The following is a 19,320-nucleotide window of genomic DNA, read 5'->3' as shown; positions in this document are numbered from 1 at the left end:
ACTTTTCCAACAGCAGTCATGCCAGAATACAGCTGTCTAAAACTGTGAAGTATGCAAGTGCCTCACAACTTCAAAATTTGCATTTACCATAGATAATTAATTTAATAAACCACACTTCCTGGCAATGTGCCGCATCCCACCTCTTCAGGAAACAACAGAATGTATGACTCAGATGCAGTTGGTCCCTGAGTTATCTGAAAAGTACATTGCGAGTGGGACTTATTAATTCATAGAAGGGAATTAGTTGTGAAATGTTGGAAAGGGAATGGAAATAGCTCACCCGTTCCTCCTGTTTATAATAACCTGCATTGAGATTTCCCCATTTTTTAAAGCAGAGGTCATATCTCCCTGTTTTGACGTCATTCATTGTCTGTTGGTTATATTTAAAAGCTTCCAATGAAAGGTTTTACAAACCACCTCTTCACAACACTGCACATGAAAAGACTGGAGGCTTTTCTACCAGCTCTACCATCCCTATCCAAAATATAAGTTTCCAGCATTTGTCTATGTTTTTAAGATAACAGTGATTTCCAATGAGCTTGCTTTAAGCAAAAAGAATTGCATGGCTATGCCTGCTGCATGTTCAATGAAGCACAGTGGTTACTACAAGACATACAGCTTTTCTTGTGGTAAACAACTATATGCATATGTAGCCATACAATCAAAACATATAAATCCCAGTTAACATAAGAGGTACACTGTGTCCTCTGGTCACATGGCCACACATCCACAGTGGACAAGTACTTAGTCCTGCTGCCTGGTGAGACTGTGGACTCCTTTTGGGTGAGACAGAGGCAGGATACAGTTTGCAATTCATCCAGCTCAAGGCCCTCTCTCTGCCTAAGACTGACGGGCCTCAAGAAAAGGAGGAGATGAGAATGACAGGCACAACCACATGCTGGTTTAAATGCACAAAATAGAAACATTTTCAAGAGAGTGGAAGGGTTAACTACAAACCTATCTATCTAAGTATTGTGGTGATCCTCCAGGTTCTGTATATTAAGGACTAAATACAATTTCCACCACAATTTCTAACTGAAATTCAAGAACTAGTGAACTTTAACTCTAATGAAGCTAAAGTTCATTTAAAAAACAAAATAAAAAAAACACCCACAAGCTGTTCCTAGGAATTGAAGGCAGGGAACAGACAGTCTGCTCAGTTTAGGTCAATGCAAGACTGACCCTTACAGCATTACTTTCTGAACGAAGCATCCTATTCAATTTTATCATATCTGACTAATGCAATTTTTGGTATTTGATGGGAAACAGTTCCAGAGAAAATTATTTCAATACACAAAGTAAGACTGACACACAGGCCACATTTTCTTTATTTCATCCCATTATTACCTTGCTTATTTGGCCTCATTTCACCACTATTTAACAAAGCTATTAAAAATAGTTTTGTTTTCCTCATAAATCATCTCACCAACCCTCTGATGCTTTTGACACCTTCTTCTTGATTTCTTTGATTCTGTCAACATCTTTTCATAAGAGGTACTTTAAACTGCCTGCAATTCGAACAACTGTAAACATAACCCAGGACAGAGAGGTGTGTTATAAAACAGGCAAGAAACATTTCTTCATTCCACCATTTCTTGATCTATGCAATATTTCGCATGCAACTGGAACTGATCTTTTTTTCACTACTATCTCAAATTCTCATCTTATGTACTTCCCAGTTCTTTAAACGTTAACAGGTCTTAGGTTGCTCAGATCCATTTGCTTTTTAGTTTGCATAGCTACACAGTATTAAATAACATTTTTCAAGATAAAACTCAATATAGTCTTTTTCCTGTTGGTATTTAATTTGGGAGGTTTGATGCCGAACTAGGGATGACAGCAAGACGTCTGTTTCTGCCCATGTTTTCTTAACAGAGTCCTGTCCTGAGAAATTATCTGTTAGTTCTGCACCAGAGTAAACTGTGACTTCTAAAAAATTATTTATGAAATTGTGTTAATTATGGTCAAATAACAATTTTTTCACCTGTCCAATCAAACAAAATTAGGATTCTGTGTGTATAACAGACTCAAAAGTTAACGTTTCAAAAATTAACTATGTAACAAGCAATCACAGTATTATAAATATTAAATTTAAAAAAAAAAAACCAAAACCAACTGAAACGTAGTCATTTGCTTTTAGAATACTTTCCAGACAGTGCATGTGTTCCAAAATTTAAGTGTTCACATATTTTAATAGCTACCTACCTTGTGCGGGAGCAAACTAATGTGTACGTGGTAAATCTTCCAGTAGTAAACAGACAAATAAGTGAAACGGAGCCAAGATAACTTCCCTCTAAATGCAGAAACTCACTTAAACATATGAAAAAAAAAAAACCCAGAACCATTAGGGAAACTAGTTTATCTTCTGTTTCTGAAAGGATATAATAAACAACAGATGCAACTACAGTGTGGGCCATGTCCAGGAAATCTGTGAGGTCTCTTGGACCACACACTCCCTCCAGAAAGTCACATACAGTAATGATGAACTAACTCACTCAGGGCAATACTCAGATCACTTACATATGGCTAGAAAAGCAGAGACAAACATTCACCAAACGGTCATAAGCACCTCAAGAACTATTACCATAGCCAGACTGACTATCCCAGTGGCATGCGAGGATGCAGAAACAGCTACAAGCCTCCACAATGGCTTGCAACACCAAGTAATTCCAACACGACAGTCTTCCCTTGACCACTTAATTTATTTTTTTAAATTTCAAGATGTAAAAGCTTTCAGAAATGTAGAGCTCTCTAACCCACAGTCAGCAACCACAGAAAAGGGGAACGGATCACTGTGTGCCAGCCTAGAAGTTTACAAATTTCCATGCAAAAGGAAAGGGAAAACCAACTACTTCCTGGTCATGTTAAATTACAGGAGAAGGAATATGAAATTTTTCATTCAATGGTTGCCTCTTTTCCAGCTGGCTGACAAGTCAAGAATGTCTGCCCATCTCAAAAATCAAACGTATCCTGTCTTCAAAACAAAATAGATTAAATAGGAGCCACTCAAAAGCTTGGCTTTCGCCAGAGCCATAATCCAGGCACAGCGACCAACAAGAGAATCATTTATTACACTTTAAGAGTATGAAAACTTCATAGAAAAAAGATCAAGCCTGTGCTGTGTATACAGGTTTAGGCTGACTATAGCCATATACAGTAATTTTCCCCTTCAAATATTTATCTCAGTTAAATGAAGATTCATACACACACACAAAACCTAAAATAAAGCATGCGTGGAAAAATAAAGATTCAAAGCTTAAAACGTCGATCAGCCTCTACTGACTATGGGCAATGCTGAGAAGCAATTTTCATTCCTCTCTTGTTCATAAACAAAAGACTATTACTACATTACTCAACCACTAATGGAGTAACAGCAATGTACATTTTTAAATATAAGAAACACTTAATTTGAGCTAGTTAAATCCAGAGCTACTAGGACATATAACTTATGCAAGGTAAAACAGTTTAGAGTTTTACGCAAAAACAGAACAGTAGTGTACAGCAAAGACATATTAGGAAGTTGGAAGTTATGAACAGCAGACAGAAATGGTAGGTGGGCATATTTATTATTTTTTAAACAGGATACTAGTTTTACTGCAAGAGCAGCAGACAATTTCTATCATCTGGTAATGAGATAAACACAGATTAAGAGGTACTCTGTTTGCTTCTCAGAAGCAAAATCAAGATGCCTGTGGGGATCCAAAGACAACAGAGCACTCCTTGCTCTGAGCAAGGAAACTCACTGAAAGCTGTTGGGGAGAAATGAGAGATGTGTGGGTTTTTCCAAGAGGAGCCCAGATTCTAGAGTCCATCTGTTGAGCCCTTGCACCCACCCTTGCACCATCACTTAGACCTTCTGCCCACTCCTTTCTTTATGGGAACAACGCCCTGCATGCAAGAATGACAGGAAGGTGTGCCAGGGGAGGTTTAGGTTGAATATTAAGTTCTTCACTCAGAGGGTGGTGGAGCACTAGAACAGGTTCCCCAGGGAAGCAGTCATGGCACCAAGCCTGACAATATTCAAGAGGTGTTTGGACAATGCCCTCAGACACACGGTGTGAATATTGGGGTTGTCCTATGCAGAGATAGAAGTTGGAGTAGATGACCCTTGTGAGTCCCTTCCAATTCAGGTCATTCTGTGATTTCTTTCTATACTTTCTCTTCAAGAGGTCAATGAATAAGAAACCAGTGCTTATTTGTTACTATTTCACACAATGTTTCTAGCTATTCTTATCAACTACAGTTCCTTTAGCAAAAAAAAACCCAACACTTAACCATACCTGCTTCCTCTCTGAATAAGGAGATACATAATGATGTTTTGAGCTTCAGAGGCTTTGCAGGAAACTATGGGAAACTAACATTATAAACAAAAACGCTGCTTTCTAAAAAAGGAAATAAGCTTTATATTTTTGAGAACTTGACTGAGGAGGGGCACATAATAGTCTAAGTCAGCCCACACACAAAAAAAAAAAAGTTATGGCTAATTTCATTTCCCCCTAGACTGCAAGCTGCTTTGCCCTACCACTCAATGGGACTGTAATTGCCCATTCTTCATTTATCAGACCAACATCTTCCCGAAATGGGCCATAATGTCTGAGAATTTCAGAGATAATGTGAAATCTTAATACAAGTGTTTGCAAAAATGGCTACACATCTATTGCTCCCTCAGCCGATGAATGATGCCTCAGCCCAGACTGACAGACAGAGGTCTGAGGCACTGGATTTTAATTAATCAATGCTTACAAATAACCTTTCACATTACCAGTCATAGAAAACCACAAGTCAGAAACAACAGCATTGATTATGACCGGTCTTTGTCTTTGTTCAGTGTTTCCAGTACAGGAATGCATACTGGAAAGAGATACATTTGTTTTCCAAATTATGCAGCTTGTTTGATGCAAATCTGAGCTCTTCATCTTTGTTGGAAAAAAAAAAAACTACTTAAAAAAACAATATATTCTATTTAGTCACAAGCGAGCATGAATGAAACTGAAGAAATAAACATCAATGCCTGCAAATGTAGACTGTCCCTTGGCAAAGAACTCTATAGCCATGGATAAGGATTCAGAATGAAAAACTTCAAATGGAAGATTTGTCAATTGGTTATTGCATTATTGTTTATGGCATTAGAACCCCTTGTGCATTTGAGACAATTTCTGACATCTTTAGGAATTGTACAATACAGAATGAAAAATAAAATACTGTCTGACAACTTTAACAAATGTCTTACTATTATTGTTATTATTACTACTACGCTCAAAGTTTAATCATTACAATTGCAGCAGGAAAGGATGGTAGTAAAGGCTTCTTTGGATTAACATTTAATTAATGATCTCCTTTCCATAATCTAATCTCCATAAAGAGTGTTTAACAGTTTTTTCCTAAAAAGTATGGTCTGGTTACATAAAAACTTAGTATCTATAATAGTGATTCTTCTGTGTTTGAGGTCATGATCAATATATTGACTGCTAGACACAAGGCTATTGTCCTTTTCTTTCTTTTTTCAGTATAGCTTAATAGAAAAACGCTAAATGGAGAAAAAAAAACATTAAGAAGCAAGTCTCTGAACTGTTTCACAGATTGTATCTGAAATATAAGCTCCTCAGATGTATTCCCTGATTCTCTGGCAAAGACCCTTGCACTATTCTTCAGCTAAAAGACGGACTCTTAGATATCTAAACAGTAGCTTTATGTTACCTGATATACTTTTCAGTATAAACGGACAAACCTTCCCCTGTACATACAGTAGAGGTGTTTTAGTCCAACAGAAGAGCTGGACAACTTTCCTGTCTCAACAGAAAAATTACCTTCCTTTATCAGTTCTGAAATACCCAGCTGTGATGCTCTTGACTATGCCTAATTGCATTTGGCGCAGCTTTAATAAATCTTCAGAGAAGAGAATCGTATTTGCTATAGGCAAATACATCATCAGTTCAAATATTTACAGGTATGAGATGATATTTGAACATGAGAATACTTCTGGGTTTTCCTATAGTCTATTCTTAAAGTAGTCACAAAACAACTCTGCTGTAGTAATATTAATTAATGTTCACTCAGTGTGCAGAGATCAAAGTAGCTACTGTGTATAAACATCCCAACAATAATAAAACAGCACTCACAGTTATTTACAACAAACTTCAACAGTTTCACCTACACAAACCCAGATGTTGCCTTTACTTCCCCACCTCCAAAGCCGCACACTTCAATAAAGCCCACTTTGGTTGTAGAGTTTCAATACGCTGAAGTTTTCTACTTCAGCAGCAGAAGCATAGACTGCAAAGGCTCAAGAAGGAACTTCCCAATATCTGCATAATCCTTGCCTCTTCAATCCCGCCTCCACTGCAGGAGCACAGAGTAACCTGGGAACTCAACCGCTGGTTATACAGAGTGGTCCAATATCTGGTAAAAAAAAAGCCCACTACAGCCGTATAATCACTACAGAGGCTTTCTAACCCCAAGCAACATTACTTTCTCCCATGCCTCAGAACACAAAGAAGAGGAGGATATTTTTTTTTGTATTGGGTATTACAAGAATTGAGGAAACATTTAGGTGGCAAAACATGAAGAAACCTGCGGATACAGTCTGGAGTGAAAGGCACTGTTAATTGAACCCTCACAGCCACTTTGGAAAACCCAGTGAAAGTGTGTTAAATATATTTATACATGACAAAAAAAGTAAAGAATGCATGTGGAACACATGGCTCTGTCTTCATTAATGCCAGATTGCCAACTGGTACATTACCATCTGGTATGATCACCAGGCAATACATATTCACCCCAGAGCGGGTGTGGACAAAAACATATTTGTGTCAAGTTTGCCAGAGTTCAGGTTGGTGCACTCATGCCAACTACATGCCAGCTGAAGAAGAATGGATAATACCTACTCTGGCATCATCAGAGTTGTAGAGAGATGAACAATATCTGACAGAGCAGAAATGCTCCTACTACAAGGTTAATATCAAAATTTGGACTGACGAGGTATGTTTATGTGAGGTGTTTGCATCATATATGCCTGTGCATTTTTATCTGCTCTTGAATGCCCTAAAGAAGTACTATTGAACCAACACTCTAATGGAGCTGGTAAATCACTGTATGTAGAATAATAAGTAACACAGCATCTCCCTCCCTCTATACTGTTCTGTCTGAATCAGAGATCTAAGAGCTTTCAGGCTTTTCTCTAACTCTGAAGGGAATCTCACATATTTTGTGTTCATGTCAGCAGTTAAAATGCATCTATACAGAAGGGAGAAGGGCAGAGAAACAAAAAACTTCCATATTAAATACAATTTCACAGACGCGTAGGAGAAAATAAATCAGAAAACCCAAGTTAGGATTACAGACATAGCTGCTTAGATTCCCTGAATGAGACAATATGTATTATCTCATCTGGCAGCTTAGCATGACTGAAATGAAACATAATTTGTAGCTGATGCCAACTGGCAGGAGACAGACAAATGTTCATGGTAATTTTTGTGTTTTGTTAAAAATGTACTTCTGTCTTAAATTATAAGAAAAATGAATAAGCGGCTTCCAGCGTACAAAGCACAAGATTCACAGATATTACTCTGAGCTGCTAACTCACACAAAAATGTATCTTGAGTTTTTACAACTTAGAAAGACAAATCCAAAATTATGCCAGGTCAGATCTTCTATCCAGTACTTCCATTTCCAAGAGCAGACAAAAGTAGATGTCTGGGGAAGAGGATAAGAATAGTGTAAGCATTTAGTCATACTTTCCCCAAATACTCTCCCATCTCCAATAATTTGCATCTCAGAGGCTTCCAAAGCCAGAGGTCATGCTTATGTATTTAATAACCCCCTACAGACTTTTTCTAACATTCATTTTGCCCAGTCTCCCTTTAAAGCAGTATAAATTTTCAGTATCCACCACATCTTGTGAAGTTACACAACTTAGAATATGTGTGTGAAACAAAAGTCCTCTTTTTGCTGTTAGGAACCCAACACCTGCTAGTTTCATTTCCATGCTCATTAATTCTTATACTGGGAGAGACAACGAACAACTGACGCCTATCATCTTCACCATGCTGCTCATGTTTTTCTAAAACGAGCATCGCATCCCCAGTTGTCTCTTCTCCTTGTCAACTTAACTGTTCTTTGTATGGAAGGTGATACACATCTCTGATTGTCCTTGAGGCACTTCTGTGGGTCTTTTCCAGCTCTCCTGGATCACATGCTTGTCCAGAAATGCACACAGCATTCAAAATGAGAGTACACCATCCGCACAAATGGTGGATTTCTGCTATCTTCCTTTAAGACAGTATTATAAACCCCCAGATTTCTAACACTCAGTTTGCTTTTTGACTGTGACATGCTTGCAGAACCACCTTAAACCTATGGTCTTTCCTATATCCAAGTCAGCCCATCAACAAAACAAGCAAAGGTAGGTCTGCTGTCCCTGCCCCATGACATTTCACCAGTTTTTCTTTAGCACTGAGTTGCATATACTATTTTATTGCCTAGTTACTTAGCCTTATGAAGTATTTCTGCAGGTGTTTACCACCCTGAATAATAAAGCAGCACACGGAAACTCTGTAGTCCTTTCCTCTGAATCATGTATGAACAAGCAAACAGTAGAGGCACTACAACAGTTCCATGTGCATCTGCACTGGTAACTTCCCTCCACTGTGACCACAAACTTGTTACATCTACCCTCATTTTTCTGTTTTCTTATCCATGTAAGAAGCTTCACTTCTCCCCCCGTGGTAGCTTGCTTTCCTTAAGAGCATTTCTGAAATCTAAGAAGCCCTAAAAATAAAACTTGATCTCCGTCATCTGTATGACTCCACATTTATGAGGCATTATTTCCCCTTAAAAAAAATATCATATTATCTCTTTCCCATTACTTCATATTTATGCAGGTGTCCACTCTGTCTGTTTCTTGGTACACCTGCATATTACAGACGGCCAGCATGCTGCTCTGTAGTTCCCAAATCTTTCCTGGAATCCCACTAAAACTGTCATGCATTTACCATTTTCGTCCATTAACAGCACATTTAGCAGTTATGTAATTTCTGACCAAATCCAAATGCAGCAATTTGTTCTTGTTCACTTCTGTTAATTCTTCTCTCTCCTGCTACCATTTCAATTTGAGACTGACCCTCTAATAAGTCTCCCATAAAAAATAACTCCTGTGCAGAAGCCTCCATCAATTTCTTCCACCATCAACAGAAAAGAAAAACACACTCTGAATTTTTCTACTATGCTGTTACCTTCCCTGAAAGTTCTCTTTTTTCTCCCAATAATATGTTGGTCCTACAGACTCTCTGTAGCTGACTTCCTGCCCCTTGACTTAGTCAATTACAAATTCTTTTCTAACTTGCCTTCTTACAGACATTTAACTTGCCTTCTTATGGACATTTAATTCTGCCATCATCTGACCTTTCCATTTTCCCTCTTCCACATGCAACTCATACTATTCAAACTACAGCTACTACCCCTGGAAGTGCATGTTTCAATGGGTTTCGATTATACAATGAACTAGTATTAATATTACAAGAATAGAAAAGGATGGAGGCCAACAGTTTCTTGTGAAAATATTTAACATCACCTGTAAATCAACAGAAAGACTCAAGGATAAGGGAGGTTTCCCTCTGAGTATTAGTGTCCACATAAATTGCTTTCCCCAGTCCACAGAACTACCAGAAGCCTGGTGATTTTCTCTTTCCACAGATTATTCAATACACGTGGCTAATTTAAATCATTTGTACCACAAGGAAAAGATTTTGTCCTGAAATTTTCAGTCTCCTCCACATTTCCTTCCTTGCAATGGAACATTATAAGCAGAAAAAAGAGACATACTTAAAAATTTCTTCCTTTTCTTTAGGTAAGATTTCCAAAGAACATTTGTTTCAGTATTTTCAGGATCTGTATGATGTGATAAAGCTATTTTATAACCATACAATGTTAATCTAGAAAAGGTAGTATGTTTATTGGAGGAAAAGATGAGAATTCAAAATGACGAACTGGAGGAATGACCTGAAAAAACAGCATCATCTTCACTAAGAACTTGTGCAAGATTATACAGTTAGGCAGAAATAACCAGCTATAAAATGATGAGAACCATGTCTTAGAACATGTATCCTTGGATGAGAATCTGGTGGATCATGAAGACAACCGACAATGCTTCAAAAAAAGACATGCAAAAAAAGACATTTTATTTAACATCACTAAAATCTCAACTAGAATACAGTCTCAACTTGAACAGAACAAAATAAGTGTAATGTAATGGCAGATAACACAAAGAAAAGCAACAAAAATAACTGGTATACAAAAAATAGCACCGGTGAGGTCAAACAATGTTGCTTAAAGAAATAGCAGGCTACAATAGTTAAGAAGAAACGTAACAAAACACATTGTAAGAAGAAAAGCAATTATTTCCTTTGTCCAAGACACTTGCGGGATGATTAGTTATGGTGGTAAATTGTATCAGGAAAGGTATGAACTGCATAATAAGACAAGAAAATCTTCTCATGGGCGTGGTGATGTAAGGGAGACTCTCGAGTTCCACAGAACAAGTCATAGATGACAGATATGGATGAACCTAACCTGAGGCAGATGAATGGACTATATGACTTCTCAAATCCTCTTTAAGTTCAGTCTTTTTATGACCTGAGGAAATCTCTTCTTCTTGGTGATTTAAAAAAAAAAAAAAAATGGGTATTACAGGGCTCCCTTGGAAAAATGAGGTTACAAACAACCTGCTCATGCACATTATTCATCCAGACTCTTTCACTGCCCAGTTCCAAGAAGCCTGCAGAAAGAAAGGAAGACTAGCTACCAAGAGCTAGAGAAATTGTGCTGGAAGTGTGACCTTCCCCAGACATCTTGATGTTGGAAACATGCATACTATGCAGAGTACAGTGTATGCAGAAATGTATGACACTTGTGATGTACTCCAAAAGAAACAGATTGCACATCTGCTGTGCAATGCAGAAAAATGCGCAACAGAAATACTAGGTAAATTCTTCTCATATAGGCTGGTCAAGTACCAATTAATAAGAACATTCTAAAGGCTCTGTTTTAGACTGGACTTTAACTCTTTCATGTTAACATGTACAATTCTTGCACTGAGCAAGCTCAAGAAAGGCTATGTACTTCTGTACTCCAAATCTGGCTGCGAAGAAAGGCAAGGTCTAATTCAAGCTGTCAGGGCTGTCATGGAATGTTGTCTGGGTCACTTAGATATAAAGATTGGTTGTAGGTAATTACATTGATTTTATGCAGTCATGATCATGAATGATGACTGAATAAACATGTATGCACAACACAGACCTCAGGCTCATCTCTGCAAACTGGATACCTCTGCTAAATTATCCAGCATCTCAGCAGAGCACTCAGATGGGCAGTCTGCAGAAACTGTTGTCTGCCAGGTGTCAGGTACTATGTCTATTGGTAGCTTAAAGAAAACTTTGAAAGGTAACTCATCCCAGAGCAACACTGTTCTGAGAAAAATCAGTGCAGAGAGAAGTGACATAGCATTACATGAAACTTTCTACTAAGCATAAAACTATAACTTCACTACCATGCCATATTTGGCCCACCACTTAATTTTGAACAAGTTAAACCAATTTTCTAAAAGCACAAAACAAATCCACAAATATGACTGAATTTAAAATGTGCAACTAATCTCAATATGTAAAAACTATATCAGAACATGTTCCATATTTAGACTGGAACTTAAATCTGAACTTTTCTTGTAAACTTTAAATTATCTACACTTGCCTGTGCAGAATGGTGGTCAGGTTTTATCAGGTGTCTGTTTTGAAATGCAACTCCTAGAATTGTCATGATGACCACATACACTTACTGCCTTATTTTGTGCAATAAGTGAGCTCCATAGAGGGCTGAGAGAGCTACAGTATTTGCTTGAGATACCCACCACTCTTTATACTACAAGCATAATTCGATACCTGCTATTCATCAGTACCAAATAGACGTGCAGAAAGATGCTGCCATTCTCTTTGCAAATAATTTTCTTGTGAAATACCATACAAATCTTGCTTTAGAAAACTCTAGACGTCTCTCAATTTGTATTCTTACTTGCAGCATTGTCTCTTTTACAGGTACTTTACTGCAGCAACGGTAACTATATTTATACCACTGTATATATATCACTTACTTAATGCCTCAGGGGAAAAAAAGCCCACCACTCCTATATATGAAAACTTTTGCTGTTACAGATTTCCCTCCACAAAATTTCTGTTTGCACAGGACATAGCGAACACACACACACACACACTGGGAGACAAAACAAGAGTACATCACTATTAAAATAAAGCTTCTCTCAAATGTATTTGCCAGCACACAAAACCAGTGCATTAACACCACCACGCACTTCAGTGATGAGGTCAGGTTTTGACAAATGAAAGTTCAATGAAAACTCTGAAAAACCTGTTTACAATGATCCCAGACATAAGCCTTGCAAGCTGCAACTCACTGACCTATGTAAACTGATTTAGCTTTCAGATAATCTCCCGGTGAATACTATTGCAAAATCTATAAACACAGATGGAACCAACTGGCACCCTATCTGCAATCTCAACAGATGATCACATACAGAGACTGAATTTATCCTCCCACATCACAGGTGACTCTTTCCAAGCAGGTTTAAGGGATTATGCTGGAAGATGAACCAAGAAAGCTCTGTTACAGCTACTCAAAGTCTCAGTCCCCCTGAGAAACCACACTGCTTAAATGAAGCTGGTTTAAAAACTGTATGGCTTTTAAAAAAACAATGCAACGTACAGTTCAGACCAGGTCCAGGTCATAGTTGTTGCAATTATCACGTTGACCACTTCTATTAGCAGTACACTTACAAAATTTTTCCTAAAGCACTGTAACAGAAGAACCTACTTGGGATAAAACAGAAATTTGCAATAGGAAAAGGCCAACAAAATACAGTCAAACTTTAAAATAAATATAAATTGTAATATTAAAGCCTATTATACACTTTCATCTACAAAACTTACTGCTGTTCATCTGAAACAGAGTGACAGCATTAACACCGTTACTGGGGAATTGTCATCAAGGATGCATGAAAATACATACAACATCTGCAGTGTCAGTTATTAGCAGACATGAAGGTCAACGGGCAAACTCTAAAAGCTAATTCAAACCTAAGACATTTTCACTGGTAAGATGTTAGATGCTATGTATAAAACATGAATCTAACAACACCTCCACAGTCTTTAAGATAATAAGGCAGTATTAAGACAAAGTAATTTGAAATGGAGCACTGACACCAAAGACCAAGGAGGCTGTACAGCTGTTCCAGCAATATTGTTTTGTTAATCCTTCCTAAGCACTAGAAGCTGAATAAAAGTGAAAATAAAAAGATCTAAAAATCAGCTTAAAGTAAGGCTTCTTTCTGTGCCTGGGTGCATTTATTATAGTTCTCTCACTGGCTACAACATGACTCTTCAGACCTTGTCTCCCTCTTTCTGAAGCATTTTATTTTCATGGTTCATTGTTTAGTTTTTTGACCCTCTAAAAACCCCAACCAACAACAATTAAACAAATACAAATAAGAAATGTTTTAAGGAACAAATATTACTGCAGCACTCTGTTCACACAGCAGTGTTATAAAAAATTCCGCATTCTCCTTTGAAGAACTCACATTAACTTCACGACACAGATCCAGGCAGAGAAATATAGCATGATTATGAAGACCAGAAGATAAGGAAAACTGGAAAAATTAAACTTTAGCAACAGATGGTGATTTTTTTATATTTTTTATTGCACATACTGAATCAAAAAACTGGATCCTACTGATTATGTGAACAGCACAACAGCCTCTAAATATCTTTTGCTGTGATTTATTTATGCTTGGTCATGGAAAAGAGAAAGATAATTGCCCAACTGCTAAATGTGTTCCCTGAGTTCAGAATTTCAGATATATTCCTGATGCACTCACACAGATGGGGCACATTTGTAATCATCTGCTTGCTTTTGCAGGAAATTTATAATTTAATTATTTTTTTATTTGTGGATTTTGTTTTCTTTGGAATTACCTTCCACAAAATTATCTTCTAGGAAAACACTTCTAGGAAAATTGACTATTCTCTGATTAGCTGGTGTTGAAATGCGTAACTGAGGTTTAGGTTAGACCTCCTAAAGTCTAAATATAGGAAGAAACAAAGGCAATGAAAAAAAATTAAGATGTCAGATCAGCAGTAAAATACTTTCAAATGCATTAACTACTTTCAATAATATAACGTGAGAATGACTGAAACTATTTGCTTTAATTAGAAGACTGTTTAAAAATAAAATAATAGAACTGTTGCTTACACAGCTTTCAGAATATCTGACTATACCTTCCCAGCTATTTTAAAAGACACGCGATAGCCAAAGCAGCTTTTTACCCAGGCTATACAAGGACCCCATATTCAGCTTAATTCCAGCTCATCTGTATGTAAGACAATGAATTTTGGAAGAATGCACCCTGTTAGTTCCACATTTCCAGGAAAAATTTTAGGCACCACAACCTGGGAAAATTCTGCAATTTTTATGAAAGCTGAAAACCCAGAAGGGAGAAATAATCTAAGCAAAAGTCTTTGGCATCATTTTAACAGACTTGTCAGCTATAATCACATCAGCCATTGTCTCTGCATCAAGTAAAGGGCTCTGAGAAACAGTAACACCTTCCAGCTGCTCACCACCTCTGCCCTTGTTCCCAAGTGAGTTCAAAATGCTGACACCCCAAATGATTTATCCCCTAGGCAGAAAGCAGAGAAATGGGAACTGTTGTGGGGGAAGGGAGGCACCAACATCAGAGAGAAAAGTAGTAAATGAGATGGTGCAGAAAGTCCCTGTTTACAGGGAAGGAAGGAATATGGACACAAAACGCTTTCTCTCAATGCCAAAAGCCATCAGCAGTTCAGAAGTCGTTCCTTGCTCTCCTTCCCACAGGCTGGATGGTGCAAAGGGTCAGCCAGCAAGAGAGGCTGTGTGTTGCTTGAGCCTTTGCACGATTGCACATATGAGTGTGGGAAGCAAGGAGTTATGGACAGCAGAGCAGCCATCCTCACCCTTGCTCTGAGCTTCACCAAACAGCTCTGGGACTGTTGCATAGCGAGAGGGAAGCCCAGCCACTTAGGTGGGGGGCTATTCCCACATGAAGAGATTTTTTCCTTTTCCTCTTGTAAACTTAAGATGCTGAAGCCGAAATTCCTAGAAACTGGTTGCTGCCTACAGTGGATAAGCAGGAATCTTACATTAGCTAGGAGCTGCCATGCCGTGTTCAACATATCCCATCATCACAACCACCACTTTTCTTTTACTGGAGAGCCCTCCAACTGGTACTGAAGGTCTAACAAAGGAGAATGTTCTGGAAATACAAATTTTGATGAGTAATTGCGTTATTCACACACTCAGAACAATAATGAATCCTTCTTTTTCACATGATTATTATTTTAACAATTATGTCTACACTGTATGCAAAACAGGCTTTCTTGCCTGGTGCCAGCTATACTGTCACTTGCAGTCCAACTGGGCTCTGCTGATGCAATAGCATATAGCACTTAATACGTCATTGTCCTACTGTATCACAGAACACCACAAGCAATTTTCACAGCTACAAGCTAGGACGTGAAAAAGGAGCAGAGCAATTACTGGCTTCCTTTCAGTCTTTGCCAGCAGTATTCCTGACCCAAACTCACCAGCCTCACAAAATAAAGAGCAACTTAGAAGACATGGAGGAATAGATTAGGCTAAATAGATTGAAAAAAAATGACTATAGTGTTCTTACACAGAAATGCTGCATCCAATCCCAGTAATTTATATTCTCAAAAGAAAATGACGTGATACTGTTACTTGCCCGACACACGGGTATGTCATCACCTAAGCATTTCCCACAATGCTTAATAAAAACTGATTATTAACTTAAAAAAGTTAAAGTGGGCAATTTCCTACATACTGATTAAACCCACTCCATTCCCAGACCGAGATAAGTTGTGAAGAAAGCAGCAATGTGATTAAAGCTGGAGTGGTCGCAACTAGCACTTGTAATGAAAATCAAGGCATCGTCCCACGAAACTTTCTCAGACAAAACCCCCTCATCAACAACTGCCCTAACAGAGCAGACTGACAGTCAGTCTGTCTACATCCAGCATCTACCAGCGGGTGGACCGGGTGAAAATACTTCCAAGTCAGTGCCAGAAATTAATGTGGATTATATTTTTATAGTATGTTCTACTTTGAAGAATAAGTTGGAATACTAAGGTCACTTTCTAATAAGCCACTCTTTGTGCACTGTACATACCTAGGCCTCAATGAGTTACAGCTCTATAAGGTTTCTGTGACCAAAGTTTGCTGTGACCGCCCTGTAAACACCAGGTCTTGTGGCAGGTGTGAGCTCGCACGGCTGGAGCCCACTGCAGGACTCAGACATTTTCACTAAGGTATTTGTAACGGTGCCTAGGAATGTTCCCCTAAGAAAGCCAAACCTTTTAATTAACATATAATATTTTCTTCCAGATGAGGTCAGCTACAGCTTTTTAATTTCTCTCAGCTACTGCTAATAACACATCTTTCATCAGGACACGCACGCTCGCAGCATCTCGTCTGTGTACTTCTGGCTCGGCGTAAACTCTGCGATGGAGCAACCAGGCTGCTCTGCCACCGGGGACTGGCAGCGCGCACTTGCCCGGGCACAGCACTGCCCGCCCGTCTCCTTTCATTTGACATCGCTCCAACGCACCCGCAACTTCTGAATTATGGGATCCAACCTCAGCAGCGCGTTACCGCATGGCAGCGACGCCTCGCCTACCAACCAACCTTCACTGCTGACTTGTGCCAAGCACTTCTGCCCTTTCCTGAAGGGCCCTAAGAAGCAGAACGCTTCAAAAGCTGAGCGCAGACAGCCGAGGGAAGAAGGAACACGCCGCGGGCGGGACGGCACCGAGCAGGGCTCTGGAGCCGCTCAGCCCCAGCTCCTCGGGGTCCAGGGGAGACGCAGGTGCCGCAGCCCCTCGCCGGCTCCCACGATCCCCGCACGGTGCCCTCCCCCCCCCCCCAATCCCGCCCCGCTCCCCACGGCCCTTCCCGCAGAAACGGAACGGGAGGGAGCGCGGCGGTTCCCCACCCCGCCTCCTCCCGCGGCCGCCACCGACACCAGCGGGAGCCGCGCCACAGGGGCTGCCAGAGGGGACGGGGGGCTGGGACGGGGGAGCAGGGACGGGGGGCAAGGAGGCAGGGAAGGGGGGGCAAGGAGGCAGGGAAGGGGCAAGAAGGCAGGGAAGGGGGGACAAGGAGGCAGGGAAGGGGCAAGAAGGCAGGGAAGGGGGGCAGAGAGGCTGGGACAGGGGGACACGGAGGCTGGGACGGGGGCAGGAAGGCGGGGACGGGGACAAGGAGGCTGGGACGGCGGGAAGAAGGCGGGGAGGGGGCGAGAAGGCAGGGATGGGGGCGAGAAGGCTGGGGAGGGGGCAGCCCCTCCGGGAAGGTGCGAGTGGGTCCACAGCCGCCCCGGCGCCGCAGCCCCGTCCCTTGCCGCTCGCTCCGGTTCCCGGCCGGGGGAGCCGCAGCGCGGCCGCCGAACGGGCAATGAATGGAAGGCGGCCCGGCCGTTCCCGCTCACCTCCGCCGCTCCCGCCGCCGCCGGCCCGCGCCCCGCCGGGCTCGCCCTCCCCCGCTCCCGCCGCGACCATGCACCGAGGGCGGAGGAACGGGATCGCGGCCAGCCCCGGCCCGGCCGCCCCCAGCCGGAGGAGGGGCGGGGAGGGACGGGAGGCGGCCGCCCGCGCTGCCCGGGACCGGCCCCTTCGCGGTGACGTCTCCGCTCCGCCGGGCAGGGGCGCCCGGAGCGTGTCCTGCGGCGGAGACACCGCGCGGGGAGAGGGTCGGAGCGGCCCGAGCCCATCCCGGCGGCCTGGGTGAGCAGCTGCCCTGCCCTCGCCGGGGGAACCGGCTGCCCCGTTGGACCCCGCCGCGAGGATGCGCTGCGTGGAGAGCTGGGGGGGAAACTCCAGCTCCCGCGGCTTCCAAACGCTACTCTTAATCTGGACCTTCTGAAAAGAACTCAGTTAGTCCTTACGTCACTCACGTTGCAAGAAAATGTATCAAAAATTGTCTGCAAAGCTTCTGTTTTCCAACCTTTTTTCCCCTCAGAACAAATGGTTTCCCACCAGTCTCCCTTTAAAATCCTAGATAACACTCTTCCAGTTAGAAAGCAGCTCCCTGATGACCCAGACTTTTCCAGAATTTTGTAATTAATTTTAAAGTGCATCAAGATGTCTAATGCTAAGCACATAGAACCATAGAACCATAGAACCACAGAACCATAGAATAGTCTGGGTTGGAAGGGGACTTAAAGACCATCCAGTTCCAGCCTGGCTGCCACGAGCAGGGATATCCCACCAGACCAGGCTGCCCAAGGCCCCATCCAACCTGGCCTTGAACACCTCCAGGAATGAGGCAACCACAGCTTTCCTGGACACATACGTGTCTACAAGCAGCATTTAAAGCATCTGCAGAGAAAATTATTGTTTAGGCTTAGTCATGTCTCCGCATGCTTCTGCTATTCCCTGCTCTTGTGCCTTCATGTAATACACTGATCATTGCAAGTGGATGACAGGTATCGAACTTCGTACGGTTCTTCTCATCATCATCCTCACTTGCTAGATTGGAACTGGCTGTTGCAATATATTAAACCAGACACTAAATGGGTAAATAAATTAAATCAAATCACTCCGGGTATCTCAGAGGCATAAATGAACTGCTACACCAATGCGAAACTTGCTTTGCCGCAACTAAAGTAGTCCTCCTCCCAGCCTGGGAGGACAGCTTACTTACTACCTGCTTAGCCCTGTAAGGAGTTCTCTTTTCAGAGCTATCAGAGTGGCATCTTTCACTATTTACTTGTGCTGAATTACCTCTGCTCACTGCCCAGGACTCCAAAGTCTTCAACTAAGCAAGGGCACACTCCGCCTGGTTGGGTCCAGTTGCTGGATCTGTACCTTTTTAATTTGTGTGTGCTGCTCAGAAAACCACAAGTCAGTTAATGTTTTCCTAAGTATGTAAGTTTAAGAGGAAGAAACAAGCACAATCCCCACTCACCACCCCAGCAATTATGTTCCAGTGACAAAAACATTAGTTTATAGTTGTCTACACTAACTGAGAAGAGAGTATATGTTTTCACCTCTGATTATTGTCCAAACTCGTATACTTATGTTACTTTTCCCCTTTCTTTTTGGACAAGTCATCAAGTGGAACATTCAAAAAAAGTTTTATTAGAGACATTTCTGTTTGTTTCCATTAAAGACCCTGAAAATTCATTTTTCTACAAAATAAGGGTGTCTTTGT

The 19,320-nt window shown here is 41.0% G+C and overlaps 1 protein-coding gene across 1 annotated transcript in view; it reads right to left on the bottom strand.

Moving 5' to 3' along the window:
* The window catches only part of LHFPL2 (LHFPL tetraspan subfamily member 2), a 130,052-nt gene extending 112,300 nt beyond the window's left edge, over positions 1-17,752 (bottom strand). The window contains exon 1 of the mRNA XM_054055484.1: positions 17,597-17,752. The gene's annotated coding sequence lies outside the window, so the exon portion shown is untranslated. The remainder of the gene's footprint in view (positions 1-17,596) is intronic.
* Positions 17,753-19,320: the final 1,568 nt, after the last annotated feature.

The sequence above is a fragment of the Cuculus canorus genome, chromosome Z (genome assembly GCF_017976375.1).
Source record: "Cuculus canorus isolate bCucCan1 chromosome Z, bCucCan1.pri, whole genome shotgun sequence".
NCBI lineage: Eukaryota > Metazoa > Chordata > Aves > Cuculiformes > Cuculidae > Cuculus > Cuculus canorus.
Note: the sequence above shows the minus strand (reverse complement) of the source record. Positions and strands in the feature narration are given on the sequence as shown.